This window comes from Cuculus canorus, chromosome 15, assembly GCF_017976375.1.
Source record: "Cuculus canorus isolate bCucCan1 chromosome 15, bCucCan1.pri, whole genome shotgun sequence".
Classification (NCBI taxonomy): domain Eukaryota; kingdom Metazoa; phylum Chordata; class Aves; order Cuculiformes; family Cuculidae; genus Cuculus; species Cuculus canorus.
Genome location: NC_071415.1, coordinates 7,166,398 through 7,183,253, shown reverse-complemented (window position 1 = coordinate 7,183,253; position 16,856 = coordinate 7,166,398). Strand labels below are relative to the sequence as shown.

At 50.5% G+C, this 16,856-nt stretch overlaps 1 long non-coding RNA gene across 1 annotated transcript in view; it reads right to left on the bottom strand.

Annotated features, from left to right (window-relative positions):
• LOC128853754 (uncharacterized) overlaps window positions 1-14,959 on the bottom strand; it is a 124,770-nt gene extending 109,811 nt beyond the window's left edge. Inside the window, exon 1 of the long non-coding RNA XR_008452481.1 lies at window positions 14,783-14,959. This is a non-coding gene — a long non-coding RNA (uncharacterized LOC128853754). The remainder of the gene's footprint in view (window positions 1-14,782) is intronic.
• Window positions 14,960-16,856: the final 1,897 nt, after the last annotated feature.

Sequence of the window (16,856 nt, the reverse complement as noted above, 5' to 3'; positions counted from 1 at the left end):
CAACTGCAGTTTGGAGAGCTGCATCCAACAAACAAAACAACCCCAGCACTTCTCTCAAGTGGATACTAACATTGCGGGTCCTTAGAGGACAGAGTTGCTCCTCTCTCTTTGCAAGGATCCCCTCGAGAAGCTTCACATGCACAGACTACACAACTGCCGTCTGGCCAAGCCATGAAGTACTCTGAAGGTCAAAGCTTGCACTGGGAGTAGCATCCCATCTGTTCAGGCTTGACAGACAGGAGACAACTATCAAAACTACAGCCTAATCATAATCATCTGGCTGGCAGCTAACAAGCACGCACACTGTCTGGCAAAGAGCTAAGACGCTTATCAGCTGAGCATCTTGCAAGAGAGAAATGAAGTATCTGATGGGCTAAGGGAGGAATACAACAAGAGCAGGCAGCTAAACCACAGCTAATTAGAGAGGGGTATCATGGGGACCAGTGAAAACTAGGGAGCGTCTACACATCCTCTTGAAGTGCTTATGCACCTCTGGGTAAATTCACATCCACAATAAACAGCCAGGAAAATGTTCAGGCCTGGAAGCAGTCAAATACACCTGCATCAACAAACCTAAAGCCTACAATGGAGACAGGAATGAGCACCACATGTGAACCACCAAGCACAGGATCTAAACCATGCATTGCATAAAAGCTCAATCTATGGGAACGTCCATAGGTGCTCTGTGAAAAAGGACTCCTCCAGCTCATGATCAGCACAGCTGGGTTGCTATCTGCTCAACCCCAGGAGGTGTGTCACAGTGACAGCAGTAATGCACCGGTGCTTGGCACTCGCAGTTTAGCCCAAAAAAAAAAAGTGACAAACCCATTGTGGAGTTAAATCCCTGCACACAGAACTGCGCTGGGGTCAGTGCCCCAGTGTGGAGCATCTGCATCACTCACGGCTGGTGGGCGAGCAGATGCTCCTGGGATAACAAAGCTCTGGAGGGAGATAAACACAGCAAACACATCTCAACACAAGGAGATGCCAGATTTTAAATCAGTTGGCAATGAGGGATAGTCTCACCCTCATCAACCTGGCTGAAATTCCAGCCAGGGAGCACACACCCATTCACACTCTGTGCATCCAAACCAGCAGCCTGAGGTTGTCTGTGAAGAAGCACAAATGAATTTTGCATAGACAAACCACTCAGCAGCCTGAAAAATGAAAGTGAAAAGCTCCAGACTCATCCTCTAGTAATGCCCTCTGAGGGGCAGAAAGTAAACCCTCAGAAACAGCAATGCTCCACCTGCTTTCCCAGTGAGCCGTCACATCGGCCATGAGAGGAGGGACCAACAGGACCTTGGGAACATGGCCAGCCCACTGACAGGGATGGGAAAGGAAGAGGAAGAAATAGGTGATTATTACAAAGACAATGTGGCCTCATGACTGCAGAACCCGTGGACAGGGATGTCACGGAGAGGAGAATGATAAACCAACCTGCTGCACAGCTGTGCTTGGTCAGCTCTTCATTGGAAGCCCCACCTGAATAATGCCAATATTTAATTTTGGGCAAAGTAGAAGATAAAGAAGGTGAAAAACGTAACAGAGACGTAGTCACTGTAACAGCTGTGACAGCTATTCCTCAAGCCCCACAAAGCACAGCCCTGCCTGCGCTCAGCGCTGCAGAGTAAACGGTAATTACAGTTTGCCAATCATTGCCACTTCCTCACTGAGGACAATGGGGAGATGAAGGATCTGTGACAGACACAGATTCTCCTGAAGCTTCTTTCTCCCACTTGTCATTTCAAGCTTGTCGTTTGAATCAAAGGATTTGCTCAAAATGTGTTCCAAGGATTTTCCTGTGTTTCTGTTCCATATGTGAAACCCTTGAATAGTTTCTGAAAGGGCCTCATTCCAGCCGCCTTCCGCAAAAAGCAGCAACACAGACACCATAAAACAGTCAGTGGTGGACCATACCTACAGCATCCTACCAGCAAACATGAATCTCCTGCACTGTCTTCACTATTTTAAGACAATTATGAAGTCACTGACATGGAAATCAAGACCTGCTTCTAGCACAGCCTGACACAGCCTGTCCCTACAGGCTTAGAAAGCCTTTTGTGGGTGATGAAGACAAAGGGCTGACTCCAGGGTCACAGAACATCCTGCAAGAACCCACCACAAATGGGGAAAGCACAAGGGACCACAGGCAGGAAACCCCTCCTTCATCTGGCCCAGACCATGATCCTCTGGAGCTGCTGCTCCTGCAGACGGCGTGTGTGCTCGGGGTCTGAAATACAAGACAATATCGATCGCCCTGTCACTTGTTGCTTAATCGGAACAACTCGGTAAGCAGAGGCAGCCAAGTGCAGTAGAGGCTGAGTACAAGAGAGAGGACGTGCACAGCATCTGCACAGCACAGCACAAGGAGCAGCGGGTCCGGTTTGGGGACCAGAAGCAGGGACAGTCCACACTCCCCAGCTCCTGCAGGATGGAAGCCAAGCCCAGGCAGGAGGGTTCTCTGCAGAGAAAGCAGTGGCACAGTGACAGTCACATTTTCCTGTCAGCTGAAGGGAACAGACAGCCCCTCCCCAAAACTGAGGCACTTTCTTCAAGAGCTGTAGCTCCAAAACCAACTCTCTGCAGCTGAAACAATCCAGGCCATGCATCTCTTCAATCATGAATGCCGGCAGGCAGGCAGGGAGCAGTCCTGACCCTGGACAAGGGCTCCCACAGTCAAAGTGCTGATGGACGAGGAACCACACAGTCTACAGAGCAGCACAGCCCACACGCAGCTCCTCCACGCCAGCGGAGACCTTCTTCCAAGCACAGGGAGCCCATTTCAGAGAAGGAACCAGACTCAGGACGTTTTCAGGCTGTTGTGATACACAAGGGTTTGCTTTTTAACATTCACTTTTCTTTTTCTCCTGTCTTTGGTCTTTCATTTCTCTCTGGAACAATAACAGGAGCAGATAAGCATGCGTTAATCTGCTCCCAGTGAAAAGGCGGAACGCTGATTGCTTGCTCTGCCTCTCTCGGCCAAGCACTTTTATCCCACATTGCTATGGGGAAAGGTCTTGACTCCAGGCTCCAGCTTTTGTCTTTCTGCGAGCAGAAGGGTTTTTCCCAAAGCGAGCACTGAAATGCTTCAATGATCTTTAAAAAAAAAAAAAAGCTGTGCAGATTTTGTGAGATTTTGGACTGCAGTAAAAGAAAAATCTAACAAGCTGAATGTCATTTTTTTTAAGGAGATAAGAAAAAGGCTACTGGAGCTGTCAGAGTTTAAGCTTCAACCTTTATGTTTACAAAGCAAAAAGGGCAATTAAATGTGGAAAAATAAATCTTTCCAGGACTCTGCTAGTGGTTCTCCTGGTTTGTGCTCAGACTGCTGAATGACAGGCTAGTTCAGTGCCTTAGGCAGGGACTCAGAATAGAGCAGCCCTGACACTTCTTTGATGCTAAGTAGTGTACCTTAATAAAGATGTTCTTTGAAGCCATTCCCTCTTGCCTGGCAACCAGGCGTTACACAGCACCCCCACTGCAATGGGACAGCCTGCACCGTGCCTCCCCACGCCTGGCACTCCCCTTCCCTTCCTGCTGAAGTGTGGCTTCTGCAGAACCCTGTACATCTTCGTCACTGAATCTGAGGAACAGACTGTTAGAATAAACCAAGAATACAGTTAATAGACAAATCCTGTGCTTTCACCTCCTGGCTGTTTCACAAAGCCTGTTCTCACTAAGGTGTTGATGGACAGACAACATCATGGTCCTGCAAGCACAGCAGAGTCAGTAAACAAGCACAGAGCACCACGTGGCAAGGACGCCTGCCCACACTTGCAGTGAGCCGCAGCCCTCCAAGCATCTAAAGGAGCAGCTGAAGAAAGACCTCTCGGCACACAGAGTAAGCTCCTCATTGATCCCTGTCCTGCCCTCTGAGAGCCCACAGGCACGCCAGCGCAGCTCCCTGGGGCAGGACAGACAAGATCTCCCTTGGTGCCAGCTGTGAGGTGCTGGCTGCCGTTCAGGGGAGCATTCCCTGCACCCCCTTCCCGAAAGCCTCCAGTTCTTCACACCTTTCTACTCTCTGCAAAGACCAAAATGCAAAAAGAGAGATGAACAGAAGCTGGGGAAAGGTACCCAGAAGCCCATCTCCAAGTGCTAAGAGACAGCAGACGGCCGAGGCGCTACTCTATGACAGATGAAGAGATCAGTAACGCATGTGTCAAAGGCAATGTCATTCTCAGCAGCCTGCCTGGCTGCCTTGGCTCCCAAAGCCGCCAGCCCCCGTTGGACCCAGATCTCCTGGGGACACAGCATGTCCTTCCACCTTCTCCCACGAAGCCGCATGCCTTGGCACTTGCACTGCCTGGGAGGGCCGCTCCTGGGGAACGACACCCCAGCGTGAGGCAGACGATGTCCTTGCAGCACAGATCTGCTCATTATCACCAGGGTGTTAAATGTTCCTCACACGCTCAGCAAAGTAACGCTGTTCCCTCTGCCGTTCACCACCCAGAACACCAGCGACTAAAGCCAAGAACAGCTCTTGGCATGCCTCCACACACAGGATGGTGCCTGGGCAGGCAGTGCTAGGAGGGAGCCCGACAGAGCAACAGCAGCACACGGCTTCCAGGTGAACAGAAGCTCAAGGTCTTACTTCTGGAGCTGGAGCAGAGCATCCCAGGGGCTCCGTGCACCCTGCTCTGCAGAGAGCTGCACTCCTTCACATCAGGACCAGCACAATGCACAATCAGAAAGGGAGAAGACAACCAGAGTAAATGGAATGGAGTGAGGCAGGCAGTAAACCCTGGGACACCGTGTCGGACACATGCTCCACAGCTCATCCCATCTGCAAAAGTGACCTTGGAACACAGCATGGTCACATCACACCCCACCGACGACCCCAAAGCCTGTGGTGGGACCTGCACCTCCTTTGCTCCCATGGAACCTGTGAGCCACGAAGCACTCGGCAAAACTGGAAAACTAAATGCTTGGCGTTGTTGTTGCCCATAATGAATCTTTACAAACAGTGAAAACTTAATTAATAATAACACTTAGCACTGCCACGCTGCCTTTGTATTTACAAAGCACTGTGTAAACATTAACTAATTAATCTACTGTACTTAGCAATTATATAGTGCTTTGTATTTTCCAGGTCCTGTGCAAACATTAGCTAATTAATCTTCTTAATTATTTCCATGTTTTGTATTCTGGAGCACTGCATCTCGGCAGCACAAGGAGTTCTTAGCAGGGATACTCCTGAGTGGCTCTTCTGCGTGCATAGTGCTGCCACGTTTCAGGAGACACCTCCAGCGGGCACGGATGCTGCCGGCTGGGTCACAGCTGCAGAACCCCCTGGGAACAGAAGCCGAGCCTGTGCCAGGTATTTAAAACCAAAAGGGGCCGAGTGAACAGCAAGAATGATTTCACGTCTACAAAGCCTGCCGTGCAGTGGGAGACTGGAGCTACGCTGCAGACGCAGCACATCCAAGGGAAATTTAGGATGTGACCTGATCACAGCCCATAAGCCCTGAATGGACACAACACACATGGTATTCAAACAATATTGGATTAGATTTGACCCCTGGAAGAGGTAGGTAGGAAAACTGGAAATAAGAGTCACTTTTCTAAAGGGGACTGTGAGCAATGCCTGCCCAGGGAAGATTGTGCTGAGGGGCGGCTGGGACAGGAAGAGGGAATTGCAATTTGGTGTTCTTCTCCCATTTCTATGGGCTTTACTGTTGACCATGTACAGAACCCGTACTGACCGAGGCAAAGCACCCGGGTCTGACAAAGGTCTGTGCAGGGACAAAGTGCGAGTGCCCTGGGGAACAAGGGCCAATCCCCACACAGCAGGGGTGGCAGCAGCCAGGAAATCAGAGAGGCCAGCCCAACAGCCAGACTGCGGAAGTGAGAAGCATTTTCCGTCAGAAAGATCCTAAAAGCACTCGCTGTGCCAATCAAACACTCTCTAAACAAGTATTAATGCACGCCCACTCATGCAGAGCTGCATCTCTCTGCTGTTTATTGCATTTTAACATTGTCAACAGAGCTCACTGGAGCACTCCCAGTGCTCTGCTGACCTCCATTATTTATGACGGCATGTGAAATCGATTGTGGTTGAAAGATCCTTACAGGAATAAAATGAGCTTCTCAATTATTGCCACACAAATAAATGCCTGTTTTCCAGTGATCCCCTGCCAGGAGCCCTGGCGTAACCCTGAGTTCATGATAACAGACACCTCCAGGTGGCAAAACACAGGCGACGCATTGCAGACATCGCCCAGTTACAGGACGGCAGAGGTCAAGTGACTCCATGTGACTGCAGGGGAGGGAAGCCATGGGGATGATGTAGGACTTACCAGTATTTCTAGATGGATAAATGACAAACTCTCCAGCAAAGCAAGTAGTGATCGTTCCTGATACTTTCTGTAAAAGGCAGTGCCAGAAATGTGCACCAAGTATTAATGGGATTACGAACACATGAACAAGACGAACAAGCCTTTCCGAGACCCAACCTCCTTCTTGCCTTCCCTCTCTCAGAAAATCCTCAGCTAGATGTAATTCAATAAAAGAACTTAACCCGTCACAGCAATCCTAAGAGAAATCTCACTGCCAGTTCTCCATCTCTCTTCCCCAAGAAACACAGAGCTCTGCTTCAGCAACGGCAGGATTGCACGGAGCATCCCCATCCACCTGCTTCCTCGGGCAGCACCACGGGACTGCAGCCCTCTCCCTGCACCTCCCGAACCTCCAGCATGCGCTGCCCTGCCCAGAAACACCAGCTTCTCTGCAAGGCTGAGCCCTGGCAGGGCTGAATCCAGGCTACAGGACTTCCCTATTAGCATGGGATGTCAACAGGTTACCAAAATGGAAAGAGGTAGGCATGGAGGAAAAAGAGCTGTGGAGCATCCTGCCCACAACATCCTGCCACAAGACGGTGAGCACAGCCAAGAGAGGGAAGCCCAGCCTGGGGAACCACACACGGGCAAACCCTGGAGAGATATGGGCTCTGCCGCTCCAGAGAACGTCAAGGGAACAGAGGTCCATTTCCAAACTTCCAGCAACCCCACGGCAAACCAAGGATCTCTTTTGCACTGGTTAGCACTGGTTTTCCATTCTTTCAGTTCTTTTACAGTCCCTTCTTCTGAGTCTCCTGGGCGGATTTGCTGTTCAGAGCATCTAGTTGTACTTTCTTGGTGACCTTTAATATTAAGGAGCATTATTAATCCTTGATTTATTTAGAACAGTCTATTTTGACAAGATCGCAGGAGAAGACACCGCTCTGTTGAAGAATTACAGACTGACTATTAATTAAATGTCAACGACAGAGCACTGACAGATTTCCAAAGGTCCAGAGGAGTCTCTCCCTGCTCCCTCTTCTCTTCCTTGTCACAGACCTTTATAGGAGGTGTGTAAAGCTGCCACACTCGAAGGAGACAGAAGCACCTTCCTCTCTGTGCCTTCGCTCTCTGATTGACTGGGCACTGAACAGCCTCTCATTACCTCTAACATCCATTGTAAAGGGACAAGGCCTGCTTCCAGTCTCCAAGCGGTCTTTCCAAGGACCAGCAGAGCAGATCAGCCCAAGTCTTGCCTCTGGACATCCGTCTGGACACCGCAGGGTGCGCATTCCTGAAAATTCATCCTTCCAGTTCCTCCATCTGCTCATTGCTCCTCCCCCAGGCAGCGCAGCCCCGGGGTGCAATAACATGGTAGAAATCCTGTTTAATCCCCATCTGCGCCGACAGCGCAACTCTGTGCCAGGAGCAGCCACGTCACCATCACTCAAGAACCAGTTGTCTCCTAACTGTGCTTCTTTACGCCACTGTCACACAGGCACATGTACACAGTTATTCAAAAATGTAATTTGGCTGGAAAAATCATTGTTTCTCTATTAAAAAGGGACAGGTGGTACAAACGAACTGGAAATCTTCTGTAGAAAAATCCTGAAGAGGCTCCACATGCACATTTGCTTCTAGCAAGACACATCCTGTACTTACAGAGGTAACTTTATGTCTTTCACTAGCGGCTGAAAGCACACATACACTCTCTGAATATGCAAACCAGCAGAGCATTGCAGTGCTCTATCAAACAGCATCCTCAGGTGGAGGGAGAAACAGTGAGGTTCCCCCTCTTTAATCAAGATGTGCTTGGTAAGCTCACGGGGAAGCAGACTGAGTTTAGGACTCTGCCAGCCTTCCTGAAAGGGATTTTTGGTGTTCATCATGCAAGATAGTGAAAACAAGTGCAATATTTTGCTGGTGATGTCATAAAAATGATTGATAATACTGAATATGAGGCATCTTGCTGTGACAAAGTAAATGGCAACAGCTTTCTACAAGCCTGATCTTGAATAGAATATTATAGTTTGCTTCAGTTTTCTTGGAAGAATCAGGAGCTCCACGTAGTGAAGGTACCGGTGTGTTTTCCCCTGGCTATGAGACATTTTCAGTTTGAATGCAGAGAAGAACGAAGAGCATCAGATAAACTGGCTACAAGTCATGATGAATGAGACAATGTTTGGACAGCAGTTTGCAAAAGCTTTATGTTCTGAGGGCAGATTTCATTGCTTAGAAATAACCGGTGCCTTTCAGAGTCCAATTTCTCTTCAGACAGCGTACCTAGGAAAATCCTGCTAACTACAGTATCTATACTGCATGGCATTGTGATGCTGGGACATTACAGCTTCTGAACACAGACGCCTATCTCTCTTCGCCATTTGCCTTTTATACTCGTCCCTGCCAAAGTCACCCAAAACGCATTTATCTTCCATCGGTTTTGATGTCCATCTCTCCCTCTCCACCCTACCTGCAGTGCCATTGGAGAGGGAAAGGATCAAGGACTCGGTCAGTATGCAAACCAAGGGTGAAGGAGCCATTTACACAGCATGATGCTCCAAATATTGTTTCTTATCACATTTCCTGTGAATTCTTACACAATGTTTTGTATTTTGAACACTGGTACTCCCTGAACAGTTTCCACGGCTTGTCTGCAACAATGCTGCACTCCATTCAGAGACTGTAAGATACATGAATAATTTAGATAGATCGTGCCAGCATGCCTTGCTCTGCATTTGTCAGGAGTGGATAACACACCACTCCACAGTGCTCTCAGCCACTAATTCTATGAGGAGAACTCTATACAGAAACTCCTGTGTGAAGCCTCTCTTGCACACATTTATCCATTGCTGGATGCATCGGCTTTGTTGGGGTGACCCTCACTGCGCATTACCTCTCAGCCTGTCCCGGAGACGGATATGCAGCCAAGGAGGCAGGGTATGTGTCTTGCAATGCAAACATTATATCATTTTCAGATGGTCTGTGCCAGCCTGCATCACAGCATCACCTTCTCATGTGTCTCAGACTGCTCTGCTGCAGACAAGGTCTTCCCCCACCACTGCTGCACGAGGCGCTGCACCATTGCTGCTGCTTCCTGAGCAGGGACTTCCACGAGGAAGGGCTCTTCTCTCCTTGAAATAAAGTGTGGGGTGAGAAGCAGGCCCTGAGCACCACAAGCTTCGCCTCTACAAGCTGCTAAACTAAGCACCTACTTCATAAACACTTAGACAGTGTTTTGTATCTCCATTCAATGGGAAAATATTTCTTATAGTCCTGTTCCCGCCTTCCTGCCTGAGGACTGGCAGCACACAAGCCCCTTCCTCCCAAAGAACATCCTGGAGGACTGGCCTCTCTCTGGGGGTGCAGACTGGGGTGTCAGCTGCACCATTATGGTGTGCCCTCCTGTCCTATACTGGCCTTAGTCTGAACAGACAACAAAACCAGCACTGCTGATGTTGAACGGCAGTGCAGGGCAGCAGCATTCACAGAGGGCTCTGCTCCCCATCATGCATGGGCTTCCCAGCAGCAACGTCTCTACCGTCCGACCCCACTTCACTCCCAGACTCCACTCACACCGGGTGAAGATGCTGTATGAGCTTGCAAGATGGAGTGGAGGAGCAAGAAGCAGCAGCACTGCTCAGTCCCAGTGTAAAATGCCAGCACAGAGGAGAGCCACATGTTTGCAGAACCAAGTAGGTCTGGCAGGGGAGAGAGGAGCTGTGCTGGAGTGAAGGGCAGTGTCTGAAGGAGGATGAGGCCGAAGGAGGAAGACGGGCATCCTGTGTCTGCCTGGCTGGGAGTCAGGGAGACTTTCAGGGTCAATCATGGCCCCTCAGTAAGATCAAATCAGACAGGCAGGTGAGTGAGGAGCAAAGAGACACACTCTTTCCCAGGGCCTTCTGAGCCTGGATGCAATCAGCAAAAGATTTGAGGGTGTCCACATGTCCTCTGCCCTGAGCAGCACCAGCAAAAGCAGCAGCTGTGAACTGCTCTGTGGTCCTGGGGACGAGGGCAGGATGCTGGCTGCAGCGTTGCCAAGGACCCTGCTCACAGCAGCCATTTTCAGATTCACTCTGCAGCTGAATCTGCTCCAACCCTGCTGTCTGTCTGCCTGGACCAGCACCCTGTGAACCTGTGCAGCCCTGCAGCCCCACTGCCTGCTCATGCAGCCGGCCCAGGGATAAACCAGCACTTAGCAGCTGCTCCCTGACCTCTGTTCCTGGGGCTTCCCTTCTGCCCATGCCAGGTGGCAAGGAAAGCAAGCAGGCACAGCTGGATGAGAGATAAGCAGCCCATGGTGCTGTAACTGCTATTCCTGGTAGAATCAGAGGTGAATCATAACTTCATCAGCCTACAAGGAAAAGAACCGGTTATGTGTCAGTTGTGTGCAATCCTTTTCAGTGGGAGGCTCATAACCTATCCAGCCCTCGTAGTCACGCGGAATAAAATATATGCTGACATCAATACACAGAGGTTTCCATTGGAAGCCACTTTCACTGCAGTGTCGTGAATCTTTTCAGAAGCAGCTTGAGAAGATTCATTCTGTGCATCAGTCTTGCTGGGTAGCAGAGCTGACGATGGTCATACATAATAATGCCTAAGTCAATTCACGTGCACACAGTCAGTGCCTGTCTACAAGTCTTGCCCCTAATCAATACATTAAGCAGAAACTTATGACTAATATATCTGAAAGGGCCTCTCCAGGGGCAGTGAAATGCTCCATTTCAGCCACTATCGGCTCCTCAGGCATGTGCTGTAGTGGCACATTCTCCTCTTGGCACCAGGAAGGGAGAAAGGAAAGTCATAACTCTTCTTCTGTTTGTTCGGGTGACATATTTTTATGAGCCGAATTCTTTACTTTAGGTTCTAATGGTGATTGTGTCACTTTATGTTCACCCTGTAATCCCAGCACCACTTTGGAGCAGGAACAGAGCCCACAAAAGCTGCTGGCTCAGTCAGCTCCATGCTGGAGGGGACACGGACGCCCTGCTGCAGCCTCTCCAAAGCTGCTCCAGCTGCCCTCCACTCAGCCAACACGTGTGCCAGGGTGGCTGGCGCTACAACACCGACTGCTCTGCCCTGGCAGGAGCCCAGCCTGGGTAGGTGGATGCACATGATGCTGCTCCTGATGCCACAGGGACCTGAGAAGCTGTAAGATAAGCAGCAGTCCAGGCTGCGAAAGCACCAGGCTGTCAGGAAGTGAGACACATCCATTTTCTCAGCTCTGGGCATACCACTCGCTTCCAGCTCAGCTGTGCTCACTGAAGATGCACCTGTGGCAGCCTCTGCATCCACAGCTTGGCACAGAAAGCACCACACAGCTGCTCTGCTTCCAACAGAATCTGCTGGACTAGCTCAGCCACCCTCAGCAGGCAGAGGCAACCTCGCTTCTCTTCAGGAGTCGGCAATCAGAGCATGCATTCGGCTCCCCCACCAGCTGGGAAGGCTCCGACCAGCCCAGCCCTCTGCAAAGATGATTTCCATGCATGCCCTACAGACCTGCTTGGTCCTGGCAGTGAGTCCCAGAGTTCAAACAGCCTGAGCAATCACTGGGGGTGAAGAAGGAAAAGGCACCACAAATACCACACCATAAGCAGGTAAGAGGAGCCCAGGCCTTCATTTGCTCAGGGCCCCTCCAGCTCCAGCACAGGCAGCACATCGAGGTTTTCCCCTTAACCAGAAACCTCTGATAAGAACGGAACAAAAGAAACGCATTTTCTAGATTTCCACATGCAAACGCCCAGAGCAGACCTAGCTTTGCTATTCTGTTGTTTGGCTTTTATTGCTTGAAAAAATCAGGATAAGGAATGCTATTCCTCTCTCAAACGAAACACAGCAGAGTTCCTCTCCTCAAACTTTCTCCTTCGCCTTCAGGTCCCTTGCTTCACAGGCCAGTCGACTCAAGGGATCAGCACCTTTACCAGGGCTCACAGAAGAGTCCAACTCTCTTTTAAGCATCTAAAAATAAGCACATACACCAGTGCTTTCTGGCTGCTGCTGAGCCAGTGGGAGCTGAGATGGGCTGAGTATCATTACAGAGCTGAGCCCACAAACCCAATTAACCACCCCAGAACCACACGCTAAGAGAGCCAGGAGCTCTAGAGGAAACAAAGAGCAGATGGAGCATGGACAGAGACTGACAGCGACACCGAGCAGCCCTGCAAGCCGAGGGACAGGACAGCGAGCCCGAGGCAGCCACGCAGGGGGAGAAGTGCAGCTTTCCCACTGACCTCCCTGATGCCTACTACAGGAAACCCGGCTGGCAAATCCATGCTTGGAAATCTGGCTTACAAGTTGAAAATCTTTCAGGGGAAAAGAGAAGGAAAGAAAAAAGAAAGAGTGAAATGCAGACAAAGAAGAGAGAGAGCTGAGGCAGCAAGGAGCAAAAAGGGAACAGAGATTCTTCAACTTTGTTTATTTACTTACTTCACTGAAGGTTATTTTAAGTCCCCTGTCCTTGACAGCTGAATAAAACCTCTGTGAACTCCCCAAGGGCCAACCCCTCATTCACCGCAGGAACAGCATGCACAACAGGTCGTTTTTAAAACTCACTGTGCCACAACATGAGTGAGAGTCATAGCATCACCACCACTTCTGCATGGCTTCAGAGGAGCCGCAGCAGCTGGCCAGGGAGGAGCCCCTTGGCCAAGCCGTCTGCCTGAGCCAGCCCCAAGCGAATGCCAGGGCAATGCCCATGGGCACTGCTCTCCCAGGGAGCCCTGCTCAGCTCTGCTACAGGCAATTCTCCAATGCCTTGGGGGGTAGCACAGCCACTGCTCAGCGTTATCTCAGCCCTCCTGGTCTACCACACAAACAGCTGCCTGTAGCCCCGGGCCACTGGCTGCACCCTCCACAGGGAGGGTTTGTAGCGCTGCTGCTGGAGGCGTGGAACATTCATGGCAATGGAAGGAGCTATGAAGTACTTGCAAAATTTCTTGGAAGCATCTCAAGGCAGCACTTCCTTAGAGGGCAGAGCTCCCGACTGCGTTGGTAAGAAAGTTCACCACAGCCCAGGGCAACAGCAAGGCAAAGCAAGAGGTATAAATTTGGCAAGGTACAAACGTGGCAACGCACATGTGCACATCGTGTGCAGGCACAAGGAGACTGCAGATCTGGCGCCTGATCCCAGCACAAGCAGGACTGAGACCTCTGCTCACGCAGCGTGCCCTGGAAAACCACCACCTCCACGGCATCACCAAAGCACTTGAGAAAGCACAGGTTGATGTTTAGCAGGAACTTTGTCTATGTTTTTAGAAAACCTCCCACCTCTGAGGTCTCTTAAGTGTTTTCCTAGAAAGATGAAGAAACACAGCTTCATAGTGTCAGGTCTTAAAATGAAACCAAATGGCTCCTGCCTGCTTTTCCACAGTGCTCCATCCCACCTAACATCTTGCCTCTCACCTCATCTGTGACATCTCATCCCTTTCTCTCACACTGGAGGTGTACCAGGAAAGGACTTGCTAAATATGTTTGCTCTTCCTTCTCCCTCCTTCTTCACTGCTGCCTGTAACCACATTTTCTGCTCCTCAGGAGAGCAGAGGCAACCCCTGAGGGCCATGGGAACTCTGCACTGTCCTCCCTTGAGAACCACTGACACAAGACGTGCTCTGCAATGAGCGCCCTGATCTCTGTCTGCCCTGCAGACGAGCAGCACCTACCCACCCCAGCATATCCTGTTCCCTGAGAGCAGGAGGGCAAGGGTCTGAAAAGGAACAGTTCAGTAGCAGGGGTAGTTCATCATGGGAAGTTTCCCAGGAAGCCAGGGACTGCTCCAATACTGGACAATTTTTTTGCTATAAAGCTCCCTGACTTTTCAGGCAGACTTTCACTGGGCCTACGCAAGACATCATGCTAGGCAATTGCTGTGTCCTCTCTTGGCCTCAAAGTCCATAACTGGGACCTCACGGATTTTCATAATAATCACACTGCAAAGAGACACACTGAGATTCTCAAGATTCCTGCAGGAAGCAGGTGGCTCAGAGCAATCCACTTCAGGGCCTCCCATGCATTTCTGCAACAGCATTTTTATGGTCATGCCAGTTACAACCCATTCCCCTCGGAGGCAGCACATGAGCAAGGACAGATTAACCTTAAACCCCACATCCTCTGCAGAAAGCATCTGCTGCATCCTCACCAGACATCCAGGTGAGCGTCATACGCTCCAGCACTGCTGGGAGTGTTCATTACATGTGCAAGAAAATCCCTCTGGAGGAAACACGCTGTGGCTGGCAGATTTTCCCACATAAATAACTCTGGTGTGTCTCTCTTTGAGATTCTCATGGGTTTTTTAACAGGTAGTAGACCACCTTAAAACTCCCTCTTCCATCAACACAGGAGGAAATCTGACCATTAATCCCCTGTTCCCTCCCCATGCGCAGACATCGCTGATTATAGTGGCTGTGGGAGTCACCTGATTAATTAATGAAGTAAGCGAGCGCTTATTTTTAGCTACCAGAGCAATGCAGCCTTTGAGAGAGAACCTAGCATTTGCCCCTCTTTACCTTGGTGTGTGCTTTCCTGTGTGACTCGCGGGTGGGCACTGCACGGCGGGGCCACTGCTGAGGTTACATGGGATGCTCCAGATGTCAGCAGCACCGGAGCCAGCCAGAAGCTTGACTCAGGGGGAGAACGCCATGACTTGCTGGTGGAAGTAAAGTGTCATCCTAGATCGAAGTCTTCTGAATGGTTTGCTGCGAAGAAGAGGCATATAAAACAAAGCATCTTACAAAGCAGATTCTGGCTTCCTCCACCATCCCCACCTTCGTGCGGCCACGGCGCAGCTCCTGGTGCCAGCACATGGGACATTGCGGCTCTGCCTAGATCATGCGGCAGTGGCACTGAGCCAGGAGCCTCTGTGGCACCCTCAGTGACACCACACCAAGGACAGGAGAGCCTAGGGGTGTCCAGGCGAGACTATGTCCAAAGCCAGCATAAGAGATCTCTATATGTTGTTTTCTACAACAGCTGAACCACAGATGGTGCTTCATTAAGCACAAGATTCATCAGCCATCATTAGCGCCGCGCTCAGTAATAAAACAGTCCTTTAAAGAAAATGGTCCCTGGGATGAAGAAGTCCCCTGGCTGCTGGGTTCGAGTCCCCTCTGCCCTCCAGCTCTGACAGGCAGAGCTGTGACGGGCAAACCCCGGATGGCTCTTTTTATTGTGAAAGCACTGTATGAAGCTGCAAACATATCTGTCACCTCCCAGCACAATGTTTACCAGTTCTCCTCAACATTCCCCAAGCAATATTTTGCAGAGACTGTAATTCAATACCTCATACCCTAGAGCTGCAGCATCAGCCCAGAGAACAATGTGATGAATGTATCGCGCTCCTCCAGGTCCTCGGCTGGGGAACTGCTTTGTGCTGTTCCAGCTGTTAATTTTCCCTTTGCTCTTTGCTATTCTCATTCCAGCTATGCCTCTGTATTTATCACATGGGTCTACATGCACTAAAGACATTCTGATTGTTTTAAAGTACAAGGAGCAATGTGCCCCTTTTGTGCAACACTGGGCAGTTCCAGATCAAGTGGGAAAACCCGTTCCACAAGGTGCTCACTAGATCAGAGGCACCAGGGCTCCTACCTCAAAGTGCTTGTTCAGAAGAAGCATGAGAACACACCACGAATGTTAAGCACAGGCACAAAAGCTATTTCCATCACTCTCCCTTTCCCACCCCTTCCGCAGCCGGTGCCCAGAGACATCCTCGGGTTAATCCCTGCGTGGAGACCAACGCTGAAGGGACTACTCAGAGCCAGGAAGGCTGTTTGCTGGGAAAAGTCATTCCTGCTTGTCCAGCCCCAGCAGCGTTGGCTGTGCTGGCAGCTGGGGTGCAGGGACTGATGCCCCAGAAACTGTTCTGCTGGGGAGCACCACATCAGCTCCATCTCGGCAGCTCCCAACCCCTGTGCAGCACAGTGCCCATGGCACCTCCTGCCCTGGCACCATTCCAGGCTCAGATAGATTTTCCCCAGGAGAGCTGGGGCTGCAGCCTCCTGGCCCCCACCGCTCTTTCAGCTGTTCCCCTGGTCTCACACAGTGAGTCTCAGCCGTTCTGAGATACTTCTGCTTGCTCTGTATTCCCACCAATGGTCACTCACATTCCCAAGCCTTTGGTTAAGTGCAGAGGACAGATGCTGAGCACTGCACACGTACATTTTCATAGTGCGTATTCCAGATGAACACTCAGCAGTACTGACATTTAACTTAAGGATGCGAACACCAGCCTTTCACATATTCCTGGTGAGTATCTTACACCATCATCCACGCTATAACGCACCCTCCCCACTCTCATCACTCCATTACTGCCACAGGGCTTTGTCACACCTGCACGGAAAGTCTCTTTTTTTGTTCGCAATGACAGCTTGGGTTCCTCATGAAACCTGCAGCCTGCCCAAACAGTGGTGATGTACCCGATCCAGGGCCCCTGACAGAGCCACCCACTCTCCTCCAGCACAGTACCTCTCGTTGAGGCACCACTCAACACTTTGCTCCTTCCTGAAGCACCTGCAGCGACAGCGCAGGGTCCTGATGCCCTCAGCACTGCAGAATCACTTCTCCTCGCAGCTACCAGGAAAC